A 13,346-nucleotide genomic window follows, 5' to 3' on the forward strand; every position below is an offset into this window, starting at 1 on the left:
AAAGTGCCCGAGGCAGCATTAGACCCTTGGAGACAAGTCGGCTGGAGGACGATGTATTGGATCGCGACGCAATTGGAGTGTTCCATCGTCACTAGGAGGCCCTGAATGTTACAATTAACTATCAGTTTTTTGTCGGTTTCGAAAATCTAGACTCACAGCAGACGAACCATTTGGTGCCCGAGGCAGCAGTATCCCCTTGGAGACAAATCGGCTGGTGGACGATGTATTGAATCCCGACGCAATTTGAGTCTTCTATCGTCATAAGGGGGCGCTGAACGTTACAATTCACTATCATTTTTGCGTCGGATTCGAAAATCTAGACTCACAGGAGAACGACCATAAGGTGCCCGAGGCAGCAATAGACCCTTGGAGACAAGTCGGCTGGAGGCCGATGTATTGAATCTCGACGCAATTTGAGTGTTCCATCGGCATTAGGAGGCCCTGAACGTTAAAATTAACTATCATTTTTGCGTCGGATTCGATAATCTAAACTCACAGGAGAACGACCATAAGATGCCCGAGGCAGCAACAGACCCTTGGAGAGAAGTCGGCTGGAGGCCGATGTATTGAATTTCGACGCAATTTGAGTGTTCCATCGGCATTAGGAGGCCCTGAACGTTACAATTAACTATCATTTTTGCGTCGGATTCGATAATCTAAACTCACAGGAGAACGACCATAAGGTGCCCGAGGCAGCAATAGACCCTTGGAGACAAGCCGGCTGGAGGCCGATGTATTGAATCTCGACGCAATTTGAGTGTTCCATCGTCATTAGAAGGCCCTGAACGTTACAATTAACTATCATTTTTGCGTCGGATTCGAAAATCTAGACTCACAGGAGAACGACCATTTGGTGCCCGAGGCAGCAATATCCCCTTGGAGACAAATCGGCTGGAGAACGATGTATTGTATCCCGACGCAATTTGAGTCTTCTATCGTCATTAGGAGGCGCTGAACGTTACAATTCACTATCATTTTTGCGTCGGATTCGAAAATCTAGACTCACAGGAGAAGGATCATATTGTGCCCGAGACAGCAATATCCCCTTGGAGACAAGTCGGCTGGAGGACGATGTATTGAATCTCGACGCAATTTGAGAGTTCCATCGTCATTAGGCGGCCCTGAACGTTACAATTAACTATCATTTTGGCGTCGGATTCGTAAATCTAGACTTACAAGTGAACGACCATAAAGTGCTCGAGGCAGCATTAGACCCTTGGAGACAAGTCGGCTCGAGGACGATGTATTGGATCGCGACGCAATTTGAGTGTTCCATCGTCATTAGGAGGCCCTGAATGTTACAATTAACTATCAGTTTTTCGTCGGATTCGAAAATCTAAACTCACAGGAGAACGACTATAAGGTGCCCGAGGCAGCAATAGACCGTTGGAGACAAGTCGGCTGGAGGCCGATGTATTGAATCTCGACGCAATTTGAGTGTTCCATCGTCATTACAAGGCCCTGAACCTTACAATTAACTATCAGTTTCGCGTCGGATTCGAAAATCTACTCACAGAAGAATTTCTTACGGTGCTCGAGACAGCAATATACCCCTTGGAGACAAATCGGCTGGAGGACGCTGTATTGAATCTCGACGCTATTTGAATCTTCTATCGTCATTAGGAGGCGCTGAACGTTACAATTCACTATCATTTTTGCGTCGGATTCGAAAATCTAGACTCACAGGAGAAGGATCATATTGAGCCCGAGACAGCAATATCCCCTTGGAGACAAGTAGGCTGGAGGCCGATGTATTGAATCTCGACGCAATTTGAGTGTTCCATTGTCATTAGGAGGCCCTGATCCTTACAATTCACTATCATTTTTTCGTCGGATTCGAAATTCTAGACTAACAAGAGAACGACCATAAAGTGCCCGAGGCAGCATTAGACCCTTGGAGACAAGTCGGCTGGAGGACGATGTATTGGATCGCGACGCAATTTGAGTGTTCCATCGTCACTAGGAGGCCCTGAATGTTACAATTAACTATCAGTTTTTTGTCGGTTTCGAAAATCTAGACTCACAGCAGACGAACCATTTGGTGCCCGAGGCAGCAGTATCCCCTTGGAGACAAATCGGCTGGTGGACGATGTATTGAATCCCGACGCAATTTGAGTCTTCTATCGTCATAAGGGGGCGCTGAACGTTACAATTCACTATCATTTTTGCGTCGGATTCGAAAATCTAGACTCACAGGAGAACGACCATAAGGTGCCCGAGGCAGCAATAGACCCTTGGAGACAAGTCGGCTGGAGGCCGATGTATTGAATCTCGACGCAATTTGAGTGTTCCATCGGCATTAGGAGGCCCTGAACGTTAAAATTAACTATCATTTTTGCGTCGGATTCGATAATCTAAACTCACAGGAGAACGACCATAAGATGCCCGAGGCAGCAACAGACCCTTGGAGAGAAGTCGGCTGGAGGCCGATGTATTGAATTTCGACGCAATTTGAGTGTTCCATCGGCATTTAGAGGCCCTGAACGTTACAATTAACTATCATTTTTGCGTCGGATTCGATAATCTAAACTCACAGGAGAACGACCATAAGGTGCCCGAGGCAGCAATAGACCCTTGGAGACAAGCCGGCTGGAGGCCGATGTATTGAATCTCGACGCAATTTGAGTGTTCCATCGTCATTAGAAGGCCCTGAACGTTACAATTAACTATCATTTTTGCGTCGGATTCGAAAATCTAGACTCACAGGAGAACGACCATTTGGTGCCCGAGGCAGCAATATCCCCTTGGAGACAAATCGGCTGGAGAACGATGTATTGTATCCCGACGCAATTTGAGTCTTCTATCGTCATTAGGAGGCGCTGAACGTTACAATTCACTATCATTTTTGCGTCGGATTCGAAAATCTAGACTCACAGGAGAAGGATCATATTGTGCCCGAGACAGCAATATCCCCTTGGAGACAAGTCGGCTGGAGGACGATGTATTGAATCTCGACGCAATTTGAGAGTTCCATCGTCATTAGGCGGCCCTGAACGTTACAATTAACTATCATTTTGGCGTCGGATTCGTAAATCTAGACTTACAAGTGAACGACCATAAAGTGCTCGAGGCAGCATTAGACCCTTGGAGACAAGTCGGCTCGAGGACGATGTATTGGATCGCGACGCAATTTGAGTGTTCCATCGTCATTAGGAGGCCCTGAATGTTACAATTAACTATCAGTTTTTCGTCGGATTCGAAAATCTAAACTCACAGGAGAACGACTATAAGGTGCCCGATGCAGCAATAGACCGTTGGAGACAAGTCGGCTGGAGGCCGATGTATTGAATCTCGACGCAATTTGAGTGTTCCATCGTCATTACAAGGCCCTGAACCTTACAATTAACTATCAGTTTCGCGTCGGATTCGAAAATCTACTCACAGAAGAATTTCTTACGGTGCTCGAGACAGCAATATACCCCTTGGAGACAAATCGGCTGGAGGACGCTGTATTGAATCTCGACGCTATTTGAATCTTCTATCGTCATTAGGAGGCGCTGAACGTTACAATTCACTATCATTTTTGCGTCGGATTCGAAAATCTAGACTCACAGGAGAAGGATCATATTGAGCCCGAGACAGCAATATCCCCTTGGAGACAAGTAGGCTGGAGGACGATGTATTGAATCTCGACGCAATTTGAGTGTTCCATCGTCATTAGAAGACCCTGAACGTTACAATTAACTATCATTTTTGCGTCTGATTCGAAAATCTAGACTCACAGGAGAACGACCATAAGGTGCCCGAGGCAGCAATAGACCCTTGGTGACAAGTCGGCTGGAGGACGATGTATTGGATCGAGACGCAATTTGAGTCTTCTATCGTCATTAGGAGGCGCTGAACGTTACAATTCACTATCATTTTTGCGTCGGATTCGAAAATCTAGACTCACAGGAGAAGGACCATGTGGTGCCCGAGGAAGCGATATCCCCTTGGAGACAAGTCGGCTGGAGGCCGATGTATTGAATCTCGACGCAATTTGAGTGTTCCATCGTCATTAGAAGGCCCTGAACGTTACAATTAACTATCATTTTTGCGTCGGATACGAAAATCTAGACACACAGGAGAACGACCATAAGGTGCCCGAGGCAGCAATAGACCCTTGGAGACAAGTCGGCTGGAGGACGATGTATTGAATCTCGACGCAATTTGAGAGTTCCATCGTCATTAGGCGGCCCTGAACTTTACAATTAACTATCATTTTGGCGTCGGATTCGTAAATCTAGACTTACAAGAGAACGACCATAAAGTGCCCGAGGCAGCATTAGACCCTTGGAGACAAGTCGGCTGGAGGACGATGTATTGGATCGCGACGCAATTTGAGTGTTCCATCGTCACTAGGAGGTCCTGAATGTTACAATTAACTATCAGTTTTTCGTCGGATTCGAAAATCTAGACTCACAGCAGACGAACCATTTGGCGCCCGAGGCAGCAATATCCCCTTGGAGACAAATCGGCTGGAGGACGATGTATTGAATCCCGACGCAATTTGAGTCTTCTATCGTCATTAGGAGGCGCTGAACGTTACAATTCACTATCATTTTTGCGTCGGATTCGAAAATCTAGACTCACAGGAGAACGACCATAAGGTGCCCAAGGCAGCAATAGACCCTTGGAAACAAGTCGGCTGGAGTCCGATGTATTGAATCTCGACGCAATTTGAGTGTTCCATCGGCATTAGGAGGCCCTGAACGTTAAAATTAACTATCATTTTTGCGTCGGATTCAATAATCTAAACTCACAGGAGAACGACCATAAGGTGCCCGAGGCAGCAACAGACCCTTGGAGACAAGTCTGCTTTAGGCCGATGTATTGAATCTCGACGCAATTTGAGAGTTCCAACCTCATTAGGAGGCCCTGAACGTTACAATTAACTATCATTTTTGCGTCGGATTCGATAATCTAAACTCACAGGAGAACGACCATAAGGTGCCCGAGGCAGCAATAGACCCTTGGAGACAAGTCGGCTGGAGGCCGATGTATTGAATCTCGACGCAATTTGAGTGTTCCATCGTCATTAGAAGGCCCTGAACCTTACAATTAACTATCAGTTTCGCGTCGGATTCGAAAATCTACTCACAGGAGAAGTTCATACGGTGCTCGAGACAGCAATATACCCCTTGGAGACAAATCGGCTGGAGGACGATGTATTGAATCTCGACGCAATTTGAATCTTCTATTGTCATTAGGAGGCGCTGAACGTTACAATTCACTATCATTTTTGCGTCGGATTCGAAAATCTAGACTCACAGGAGAAGGACCATGTGGCGCCCGAGGCAGCGATATCCCCTTGGAGACAAGTCGGCTGGAGGCTGATGTATTGAATCTCGACGCAATTTGAGTGTTCCATCGTCATTAGAAGGCCCTGAACGTTACAATTAAATATCATTTTTGCGTCGGATACGAAAATCTAGACACACAGGAGAACGACCATAAGGTACCCGAGGCAGCAATAGACCCTTGGAGACAAGTCGGCTGGAGGACGATGTATTGAATCTCGACGCAATTTGAGAGTTCCATCGTCATTAGGCGGCCCTGAACGATACAATTCACTATCATTTTTGCGTCGGATTCGAAAATCTAGACTCACAGGAGAAGGATCATATTGTGCCCGAGGCAGCAATATCCCCTTGGAGACAAGTCGGCTGGAGGACGATGTATTGAATCTCGACGCAATCTGAGTGTCCCATCGTCATTAGGAGGCCGTAAACGTTACAATTAACTACCATTTTTGCGTCGGATTCGAAAATCTACTCACAGGAGAAGTTCATACGGTGCTCGAGACAGCAATATCCCATGGAGACAATTCCGCTTGGGGCCGATGTATTGAATCTCGACGCAATTTGAGAATTCCTTCGGCATTAGGAGGCCATGAACGTTACAATTAACTATCATTTTTGCGTCGGATTCGAAAATCTAGACTTACAAGAGAACGACCATAAGGGGCCCGAGGCAGCATTAGACCCTTGGAGACAAGTCGGCTGGAGGACAATGTATTGAATCTCGACGCAATTTGAGAGTTCCATCGTCATCAGGAGGCGCTGAACGTTACTATTCACTATCATTTTTGCGAGGGATTCGAAAATCTAGACTCACAGGAGAAGGATCATATGGTGCCCGAGGCAGCAACAGACCCTTGGAGACAAGTCGGCTGGAGGCCGATGTATTGAATCTCGACGCAATTTGAGTGTTCCATCGTCATTAGGAGGCCCTGAATGTTACAATTAACTATCAGTTTTTCGTCGGATTCGAAAATCCAGACTCACAGCAGACGAACCATTTGGTGCCCGAGGCATCAATATCCCCTTGGAGACAAATCGGCTGGAGGACGATGTATTGAATCCCGACGCAATTTGAGTCTTCTATCGTCATTAGGAGGCGCTGAACGTTACAATTCACTATCATTTTTGCGTCGGATTCGAAAATCTACTCACAGTAGAAGTTCATACGGTGCTCGAGACAGCAATATACCCCTTGGAGACAAGTCGGCTGGAGGAAGATGTATTGAATCTCGACGGAATTTGAGTCTTCTATCGTCATTAGGAGGCGCTGAACGTTACAATTCACTATCATTTTTGCGTCGGATTTGAAAATCTAGACTCACAGGAGAAAGACCATAAGGTGCCCGAGGCAGCAATAGACCCCTGGTGACAAGTCGGCTGGAGGTCGATGTATTGAATCTCGACGCAATTTGAGTGTTCCATCGTCATTAGAAGGCCCTGAACGTTACAATTAACTATCATTTTTGCGTCGGATACGAAAATCCAGACTCACAGGAGAACGACCATAAGGTGCCCGAGGCAGCAATAGACCCTTGGAGACAAGTCGGCTGGAGGACGATGTATTGAATCTCGACGCAATTTGAGTGTTCCATCGTCATTACAAGGCCCTGAACGTTACAATTAACTATCATTTTTGCGTCGGATTCGAAAATCTAGACTCACAGGAGAACGACCATAAGGTGCCCGAGGCAGCAATAGACCCTTGGAGACAAGTCGGCTGGAGGCCGATGTATTGAATCTCGACGCAATTTGAGTGTTCCATCGGCATTAGGAGACCCTGAACATTACAATTAACTATCATTTTTGCGTCGGGTTCGAAAATCTAGACTCACAGGAGAACGACCATAAGGTGCCCGAGGCAGCAATAGACCCTTGGAGACAAGTCGGCTGGAGGACGTTGTATTGAATCTCGACGCAATTTGAGTGTTCCATCGTCATTAGGAGGCCCTGAATGTTACAATTAACTATCAGTTTTTCGTCGGATTCGAAAATCTAGACTCACAGGAGACGAACCATTTGGTGCCCGAGGCAGCAATATCCCCTAGGAGACAAATCGGCTGGAGAACGATGTATTGAATCCCGACGCAATTTGAGTCTTCTATCGTCATTAGGAGGCGCTGAACGTTACAATTCACTATCATTTTTGCGTCGGATTCGAAAATATAGACTCACAGGAGAAGAATCATATTGTGCCCGAGACAGCAATATCCCCTTGGAGACAGGTCGGCTGGAGGACGATGTATTGAATCTCGACGCAAATTGAGTGTCCCATCGTCATTAGGAGGCTCTAAACGTTACAATTAACTATCATTTTTGCGTCGGATTCGATAATCTAAACTCACAGGGGAACGACCATACGGTGCCCGAGGCAGCTATTGACCCTTGGAGACAAGTCGGTTGGAGGACGATGTATTGGATCCCGACGCAAAATGAGTGTTCCATCGTCATTAGGAGGCCCTGAATGTTACAATTATTTATCAGTTTTTCGTCGGATTCGAAAATCTAAACTCACAGGAGAACGACCATAAGGTGCCCGACGCAGCAATAGACCGTTGGAGACAAGTCGGCTGGAGGCCGATGTATTGAATCTCGACGCAATTTGAGTGTTCCATCGTCATTACAAGGCCTTGAACCTTACAATTAACTATAAGTTTCGCGTCGGATTCGAAAATCTACTCACAGGAGAAGTTCATACGGTGCTCGAGACAGCAATATACCCCTTGGAGGCAAATCGGCTGGAGGACGATGTATTAAATCTCAACGCAATTTGAATCTTCTATCGTCATTAGGAGGCGCTGAACGTTACAATTCACTATCATTTTTGCGTCGGATTCGAAAATCTAGACTCACAGGAGAAAGATCATATTGTGCCCGAGACAGCAATATCCCCGTGGAGACAAGTCGGCTGGAGGACGATGTATTGAATCTCGACGCAATTTGAGTGTTCCATCGTCATTAGAAGGCCCTGAACGTTACAATTAACTATGATTTTTGCGTCCGATTCGAAAATCTAGACTCACAGGAGAACGACCATATGGTGCGGGAGGCAGCAATAGACCCTTGGAGACAAGTCAGCTGGAGGCCGATGTATTGAATCTCGACGCAATTTGAGTGTTCCATCGGCATTAGGAGGCCCTGAACTTTAAAATTAACTATCATTTTTGCGTCGGATTCGATAATCTAAACTCACAGGAGAACGACCATAAGGTGCCTGAGGCAGCAATAGACCCTTGGAGACAAGTCGGCTGGAGGACGATGTATTGGATCGCGACGCAATTTGAGTCTTCTATCGTCATTAGGAGGCGCTGAACGTTACAATTCACTATCATTTTTGCGTCGGATTCGAAAATCTAGACTCACAGCAGACGAACCATTTGGTGCCCGACGCAGCAATATCCCCTTGGAGACAAATCGGCTGGAGGACGATGTATTGAATCCCGACGCAATTTGAGTCTTCTATCGTCATTAGGAGGCGCTGAACGTTACAATTCACTATCATTTTTGCGTCGGATTCGAAAATCTAGACTCACAGGAGAAGGACCATGTGGTGCTCGAGGCAGCGATATCCCCTTGGAGACAAGTCGGCTGGAGGACGATGTATTGGATCGCGACGCAAAATGAGTGTATCATCGTCATTAGGAGGCCCTGAATGTTACAATTAACTATCAGTTTTTCGTCGGATTCGAAAATCTAAACTCACAGGAGAACGACCACTAGGTGCCCGAGGCAGGAATAGACCGTTGGAGACAAGTCGGCTGGAGGCCGATGTATTGAATCTCGACGCAATTTGAGTGTTCCATCGGCATTAGGAGGCCCTGAACGTTATAATTAACTATCATTTTTGCGTCGGATTCGATAATCTAAACTCACAGGAGAACGACCTTTAGGTGCCCGAGGCAGCAATAGACCCTTGGAGACAAGTCGGCTGGAGGCCGATGTATTGAATCTCGACGCAATTTGAGTGTTCCATCGTCATTAGGAGGCCCTGAATGTTACAATTAACTATCAGTTTTTCGTCGGATTCGAAAATCTAGACACACAGCAGATGAACCATTTGGTGCCCGAGGCAGCAATATCCCCTTGGAGACAAATCGGCTGTAGGACGATGTATTGAATGCCGACGCAATTTGAGTCTTCTATCGTCATTAGGAGGCGCTGAACGTTACAATTCACTATCATTTTTGCGTCGGATTCGAAAATCTAGATTCACAGGAGAAGGGTCATATTGTGCCCGAGACAGCAATATGCCCTTGGAGACAAGTCGGCTGGAGGACGATGTATTGAATCTCGACGCAATTTGAGTGTTCCATCCTCATTAGAAGGCCCTGAATGTTACAATTAACTATCATTTTTGCGTCGGATTCGAAAATCTAGACTCACAGGAGAACGACCATAAGGTGCCCGAGGCAGCAATAGACCCTTGGAGACTAGTCGGCTGGAGGCCGATGTATTGAATCTCGACGCAATTTGAATGTCCCATCGTCATTAGAAGGCCCTGAACGTTACAATTAACTATCATTTATGCATCGGATTCGAAAATCTACTCACAGGAGAAGTTCATACGGTGCTCGAGACAGCAATATCCCATGGAGACAATTCCGCTTGAGGCCGATGTATTGAATCTCGACGCAATTTGAGAGTTCCTTCGGCATTAGGAGGCCATGAACGTTACAATTAACTATCATTTTTGCGTCGGATTCGAAAATCTAGACTTACAAGAGAACGACCATAAGGTGCCCGAGGCAGCATTAGACCCTTGGAGACAAGTCGGCTGGAGGACGATGTATTGAACCTCGACACAATTTGAGAGTTCTATCGTCATCAGGAGGCGCTGAACGTGACTATTCACTATCATTTTTGCGTCGGATTCGAAAATCTAGACTCACAGGAGAAGGATCATATGGTGCCCGAGGCAGCAACAGACCCTTGGAGACAAGTCGGCTTGAGGCCGATGTATTGAATCTCGACGCAATTTGAGTGTTCCATCGTCATTAGGAGGCCCTAAACGTTGCAATTAACTATAATTTTTGCGTCGGATTCGATAATCTAAACTCACAGGAGAACGACCATAAGGTGCCCGAGGCAGCATTAGACCCTTGGAGACAAGTCGGCTGGAGGACGATGTATTGAATCTCGACGCAATTTGAGTGTCCCATCGTCATTACAAGGCCCTAAACGTTACAATTAACTATCATTTTTGCGTCGGATTCGATAATCTAAACTCACAGGGGAACGACCATACGGTGCCCGAGGCAGCTATTGACCCTTGGAGACAAGTCGGTTGGAGGACGATGTATTGGATCGCGACGCAAAGTGAGTGTATCATCGTCATTAGGAGGCCCTGAATGTTACAATTAACTATCAGTTTTTCGTCGGATTCGAAAATCTAAACTCACAGGAGAACGACCACTAGGTGCCCGAGGCAGCAATAGACCGTTGGAGACAAGTCGGCTGGAGGCCGATGTATTGAACCTCGACGCAATTTGAGTGTTCCATCGGCATTAGGAGGCCCTGACCGTTATAATTAACTATCATTTTTGCGTCGGATTCGATAATCTAAACTCACAGGAGAACGACCTTTAGGTGCCCGAGGCAGCAACAGACCCTTGGAGACAAGTCGGCTGGAGGCCGATGTATTGAATCTCGACGCAATTTGAGTGTTCCATCGTCATTACAAGGCCCTGAACGTTACAATTAACTATCATTTTTGCGTCGGATTCGAAAATCTAGACTCACAGGAGAAGGACCATAAGGTGCCCGAGGCAGCAATAGACCCTTGGATACAAGTCGGCTGGAGGCCGATGTATTGAATCTCGACGCAATTTGAGAGTTCCATCGGCATTAGGATGCCCTGAACGTTAAAATTAACTATCATTTTTGCGTCGGATTCGATAATCTAAACTCACAGGAGAACGACCATAAGGTGCCCGAGGCAGCAACAGACCCTTGGAGACAAGTCGGCTGGAGGCCGATGTATTGAATCTCGACGCAATTTGAGTGTTCCATCGGCATTAGGAGGCCCTGATCGTTACAATTAACTATCATTTTTGCGTCGAATTCGATAATCTAAACTCACAGGAGAACGACCATAAGGTGCCCGAGGCAGCAATAGACCCTTGGAGACAAGTCGGCTGGAGGACGATGTATTGAACCTCGACGCAATTTGAGAGTTCTATCGTCATCAGGAGGCGCTGAACGTGACTATTCACTATCATTTTTGCGTCGGATTCGAAAATCTAGACTCACAGGAGAAGGATCATATGGTGCCCGAGGCAGCAACAGACCCTTGGAGACAAGTCGGCTGGAGGCCGATGTATTGAATCTCGACGCAATTTGAGTGTTCCATCGTCATTAGGAGGCCCTAAACGTTACAATTAACTATAATTTTTGCGTCGGATTCGATAATCTAAACTCACAGGAAAACGACCATAAGGTGCCCGAGGCAGCATTAGACCCTTGGAGACAAGTCGGCTGGAGGACGATGTATTGAATCTCGACGCAATTTGAGTGTCCCATCGTCATTACAAGGCCCTAAACGTTACAATTAACTATCATTTTTGCGTCGGATTCGATAATCTAAACTTACAGGGGAACTACCATACGGTGCCCGAGGCAGCTATTGACCCTTGGAGACAAGTCGGTTGGAGGACGATGTATTGGATCGCGACGCAATTTGAGTCTTCTATCGTCATTAGGAGGCGCTGAACGTTACAATTCACTATCATTTTAGCGTCGGATTCGAAAATCTAGACTCACAGGAGAAGGACCATGTGGTGCTCGAGGCAGCGATATCCCCTTGGAGACAAGTCGGCTGGAGGCCGATGTATTGAATCTCGACGCCATTTGAGTGTTCCATCGTCATTAGAGGGCCCGGAACGTTACAATTAACTATCATGTTTGCGTCGGATACGAAACTCTAGACTCACAGGATAACGACCTTAAAGTGCCCGAGCCAGCATTAGACCCTTGTAGACAAGTCAGCTGGAGGACGATGTATTGTATCGCGACGCAATTTGAGTGTTACATCGTCATTAGGAGGCCCTGAATGTTACAATTAACTATCAGTTTTTCGTCGGATTCGAAAATCTAGACTGACAGCAGACGAACCATTTGGTGCCCGAGGCAGCAATATCCCCTTGGAGACAAATCGGCTGGAGGACGATGTATTGAATCCCGACGCAATTTGAGTCTTCTATCGTCATTAGGAGGCGCTGAACGTTACAATTCACTATCATTTTTGCGTCGGATTCGAAAATCTAGACTCACAGGAGAAGGACCATGTGGTGCTCGAGGCAGCGATATCCCCTTGGAGACAAGTCGGCTGGAGGACGATGTATTGGATCGCGACGCAAAATGAGTGTATCATCGTCATTAGGAGGCCCTGAATGTTACAATTAACTATCAGTTTTTCGTCGGATTCGAAAATCTAAACTCACAGGAGAACGACCACTAGGTGCCCGAGGCAGCAATAGACCGTTGGAGACCAGTCGGCTGGAGGCCGATGTATTGAATCTCGACGCAATTTGAGTGTTCCATCGGCATTAGGAGACCCTGAACGTTATAATTAACTATCATTTTTGCGTCGGATTCGATAATCTAAACTCACAGGAGAACGACCTTTAGGTGCCCGAGGCAGCAATAGACCCTTGGAGACAAGTCGGCTGGAGGCCGATGTATTGAATCTCGACGCAATTTGAGTGTTCCATCGTCATTAGGAGGCCCTGAATGTTACAATTAACAATCAGTTTTTCGTCGGATTCGAAAATCTAGACACACAGCAGATGAACCATTTGGTGCCCGAGGCAGCAATATCCCCTTGGAGACAAATCGGCTGTAGGACGATGTATTGAATGCCGACGCAATTTGAGTCTTCTATCGTCATTAGGAGGGGCTGAACGTTACAATTCAATATCATTTTTGCGTCAGATTCGAAAATCTAGATTCACAGGAGAAGGGTCATATTGTGCCCGAGACAGCAATATCCCCTTGGAGACAAGTCGGCTGGAGGACGATGTATTGAATCTCGACGCAATTTGAGTGTTCCATCCTCATTAGAAGGCCCTG

The sequence above is a fragment of the Schistocerca serialis genome, chromosome 10 (genome assembly GCF_023864345.2).
Source record: "Schistocerca serialis cubense isolate TAMUIC-IGC-003099 chromosome 10, iqSchSeri2.2, whole genome shotgun sequence".
In the NCBI taxonomy this organism is placed as follows: Eukaryota; Metazoa; Arthropoda; class Insecta; order Orthoptera; family Acrididae; genus Schistocerca; species Schistocerca serialis.